Genomic DNA, 4,792 nt, shown 5'->3' with positions numbered 1-4,792 from the left:
TCTAAGAAAACTTTTTTTTACTATGAAAGTAATACAAGTTCTTTGTGTTAAAAAAGTATGGAAGGTGAATACCTCTCTTAAATCCTTTCCTTTAAGAGTTTAGGATAAAATCATCTAGGTTTAATGTGTGAGTATACGTTTTTTAAAAAGATTAAGATGAACCTTGTTTTCCACTTACACCATGTTACTGCATTACTGCATTATGAAAACATCTCCAGGCCTTTCCATAGAGACCAACTTTATTCTCTTTATAGCTCTTGGTATTTCATATGTAGACATGTCATGGTATTTCTGGCCAGTGGACATGTCATATCCATCTGGCCAGTGGCGATTTATTATTATGATGCTTTTACTTGCTTATTTAGCAGCCCCAGTTAAGATGGAAGTGAAGCCTACCTGTTTTTTCCCCCACATGAGAGATGTTGGGTACATTATTACCCTTAGAGTCTGGTTTCTGAAGTGGATTTGGGTGCGAATTCAGACCTGCAGGGCTGTGCACACTCCCCCTTTTGTACATATTCCTGCCTGTGCGTGTGATCCCTCCCTGGTCATTGGGAGTTGGTCAGGGTGTTACCTAATGTAAGTTCATATGTTTGACACTTCAAAAGGCCAAAACAAAACATCAGAGTTTGGAGTAAAGGAAGGTTTATCGATCAAGAAGGTGCCAGCTGAGGAGATGGGAGGCCTGACAGTGCCTCAGATCCATCTTGCTGGACTAGGTTGAGTTTTTAAGGCCTTAGGAGGAATGCATATGCGGAAGCACTGGTGGGGCAAGTTTTAATTGGAGGACTTGGTACTTGGCCTTTTATGGTACGGCGTATCAGCACTGGGTATTCCTGGAAAGTGGACCCTTTGCTTCTGAAAGGGTTCTGGTGTTCAAGTTCCGGTCATATCCTGGTCCTTTGGTTCCGTTTGGGAGAGAGGTGGCAGGGAGGGGCGAGACTTTGGTTCCAGGTGCAGCTGGAGGTCAAAGTTTTCTCCTCTGCACATTTGGCTGCGTGACACATGATTTCGATCTGTTGTCTCTGTAAAGCAACTCAGTATCTTGTTAAACTAGATAGGACCATTTTGAGCTGGTTCTGGGGTTACAAATGTACAAGGCAGGGGGACTGACTGCCTTTTTTTTCTGTGTAAGTTTCCTCCAGCCTAGCCAGTTGTGCCCCCAAAGTATTCACCGTCTGCAGAGGAAAAACCACGAAGCTAGGTTATGGCAGCTGCAGCCCTAATACTTGGGTCCGGTAAGCCTAACTTTCCTTTGCTGTCCTTCCCAAGACCTTTTCTTGCCACCCAAATAAGGTTTGCATTCCTTCCTGTGGTATAATAAATATATTTGAGTTTTCTCCTTGATTCCTGGCACAGAGCTCCTAAAACTCTTGAAATTTCCTGAGTGATAGGATTTTCTTATCACCCATAAGGACCCCATTTTGAGCACATTCGAGTTTATACTAATGAGGTGGCTTACAGTGGGGCCCCTAGAGAGCCTCAAGTTGGGGCCGGTTCCCAGAAAAACAGAGTGAAGAGAGGGTTGGAACTTTCAGCCCTACCTGCTGACCCTCTGGGAAGGGCTAGATATTAAGCCCTATAAAAACAGTGAGACTTGATGAGCTCCTCTGGGTTGGTGATCAAGAATACACCCACTTGCCAGGAGGGCAGCGCATCCAAAGTCCAGCCAGGCTACTGTGCTCGGCCTATGCATCTCTTCATCCAGCTGTTTATTCGTGTCCTTTAATATCATTTGGAATAAAGCGGCAATAGTAAATAAACTTCTCTTGAGTTCCGAGAGCTTCTCTAGCAAATTAATCGAACCCAAGGAGGGGGTTGTGGGAACCTCTGATTTATAGCCAGTCAGTCAGAAGCACAGATGACAACCCAGACTTGGCAACTGACATCTGAAGTGGGGGCAGTTTTGTAGGACTGGGCTCTTAAAACCATGGGATCTGATGCTATAGCCAAGTAAACAGTGTCAGAATTAAGTTAACTCGTGGGACACCCAGCTGGTGTCTGAGAATCGCTTGGTTTAGGAATACCCTTTCCTCCGCCCCTACCCCCACATACATTTGGTGGCCAGAAGTATTGGGAGTAAAGGAGAAAAATAGAATATTCTCTCGTGCCTCCCTTGCTGTGACATCTGCTGACCACAGCAGCCCTGACCATCCCCTGCCCTTCTGGAAAAGTCTTCCTAGACTTAGCCCTTGGCCCTTTCTGTACACTCCCTGCATGTCAGACACAAACAGACTCAAAGCTCTCCCTTTACCTTACTGAATCTGACTGCCCTTCAGAGATTATTTCTCTGGTGGCAGCAGAAATCATGTGTTTCAGGATTGGGTGACCGTAGAGGTTATGTGAGGCATTGGCCACACACTTCACTCATAGGGACTGGCATTGTCTGACCCCTTGGGAAGGCATCTTTATTAGGATGTGATGATGCAGAATTTGGGGGACATGATCTAACTGCCTAAGAACTGACTCAATTTGCCCATGGTAATTGCTGCCACCCATTTGTTAGTGGGGGTGTGGTCTAAAGGGTTTAGTTGAGTTGGTTTTAGTTTCTAAATCCTTGCAAGCTGCATGGTCCCTCCTGGTAAAAGGTGGGTTATTTCTGCTTTCCATTAATGTTGTGTTCTGATATTTCCCTTGCTAGAGATGGGCGGCTTCCCTGCACTCTGAGTCCACCCTCACCGACCCTGCACCCGGGTGAGCCATCTATGTATTGAAAACCCTGCTTTTGGGAGTTTTACTTCTGTCCTGAGACGGTTGTCCCCTTAGACAGTAGCCCTGCCCATTTGCACTTCCCTAGAAAGCTCTTCAGTGGTTTCTCCAGCCGTATCTGTTTTATGTTGATAGAAGGGTCGAGGCTGGTTTGGGTCCATCTTCACTTTCCTGTTTTCAGTGCTATGAACAGAATTTCATTTTTTTTTTTTTTTTTGCAAATTAACCTGGTCATCCTCTTGGAACAGGGGGAAGCATCGTAGGGAAGCTGCCAGTCCTGCAGGCACTGAGGACACAAGACACAGGTGAGGGAGGGAGCGTCCATTAGCTCCCCTCCTTGTTGCAACTCCTTCCTTTGTGCCATTTAAAATGTTGAAGAACCCAGGGCAAAACATTGATTTAAATAAGTCCTCGTTTCCTCTTGGTCTCTAAGCCACCAGATGGAAATCTGATGAAAACCTTCACATAAATAACTTGCTGCACATTCTTCTCTTGGCTGCAATCAGCATGGAGAAGCCTGTGGCCTGCTGCTGTGGCTTGACCTTCAGCCCTCAGCTATTCCCTTTTACCTGCTTCTTTGTTTTCTCACCTCTTTCCTTCCGGGCTTGACTTCATTTATTCGCCAGGTGTTTTGTCCTACCCTTTGTTCCCTCCCTCTTGCTCGCCTTCATGCATCTAGCTCCGCTCTCTTTGTTTGCTGGCTCTCGGAGGTTTCCATTCTGGCCCCATTCCCTGCCCTTACTGTCACCGGTTGTGAAGATAGGTGCTGCACACCACCGTTCTCTCTTTGTTATACGTGATTATTCTTCACACGTTGTTTTTTGCTTGGAATGGGGATCAGGCCGTGTGTTTTTGTTTGTCATACGGTGACAACAGAACCAGGAAGGTGGAATTAACTCTAAAGTGTGCCATTTCTGAGGACCCTAAGTGTAGAGGGAAGGCTTTGGGAGAACTCCCAAAGGCTAGGCTCGAGATCCAGTTTTAAATATTCTTGTGAATCTCAAGAAACCACAGGGGGTCTTAGGAGAAAGGGTCCTCCAAGTATGGTGTGTAAGGGATTCATGAGGAAGTCATAACTTATTGCATATCAGAATATCCACTGGAGAGAGGTTTGCTATCACTCATTCCGTGGCCCAGAGGACTTCCAAGGACGAAGAGTCTTATAGGTGTAAGGAGCAAGAGAAAGTATGGGGAAACAGACACATGTTCTCACGTTCACACGAGAGACCCCACACCTGCAGCAATTGTGGGAAATTCTGTGTGTCTAGGGCTGTGACTGTCCACAAGAGAGAGAAGGTCTATGAGTGTGAGCGATGTGGCAAAACCTTTAGCCCTAGTTCCCAGCTTACAACACATGGGAAGCAGTCTCCTGAGTGCTGAACGTGTGGAGAAAGCATCAGGAACCAGTCACGCAAACCACTCATTAGTACTTCATAATAGGAAGGGCCCCACGAATGGAACAAGTGTGGGAAAAGATGAGGCCGTTTCTTCTCATCAGCATGCACATATGAGGGGAAGGCGCATATCCGGGTGTCTATAAGGAGGGCAGAGAGGTCTCTTCTCAGGAGGCCACTTTTTGCTGTTGATCAAACAGTTGTTGATGTAAGAAAAGCCCAAACCTGTAGAGAATTTTTATGAGTTTATTTGAGCTAAACCGATGACAATTTCCAGGAAGTGAAATCTCAATGAACTGAGAAAACACCCCAGAGAATGGCAGTTTTGCAGCTTATTTTATGCATTAGGATCAAAGGAGAGACAGAAGGAGGGTTACATAAAAACCATTGGTGGTAGATTAATGGGATGGAAGAAAGCACAGCAAAGAAATCTCTGGGATTGGATTAAAAAATAAAACAGACACATACTTCTACATTTGCGAGTACAGGATATTTGATGATTAACATTTATAGCATATACAGATGGTGTATGGGGAGCAAGATAGCAGTGAAGGTTGCGCTCTGGTGCAGGGATTGTGCCCTGAGGGATCTGGAAGAGAAGATTATCCTGGCATTTATCCTGGCATTATCTTAGATGCAAAAAGACAATAAATAGTCTCACTTAAGGTAAAGACTGACCTTTGTCAAGG

Source organism: Rousettus aegyptiacus, unplaced genomic scaffold (genome assembly GCF_014176215.1).
Source record: "Rousettus aegyptiacus isolate mRouAeg1 unplaced genomic scaffold, mRouAeg1.p scaffold_m13_p_1, whole genome shotgun sequence".
Classification (NCBI taxonomy): Eukaryota; Metazoa; Chordata; class Mammalia; order Chiroptera; family Pteropodidae; genus Rousettus; species Rousettus aegyptiacus.
The sequence above is the reverse complement of the archived record's forward strand: the minus strand, read 5'-3'. Positions refer to the sequence as shown.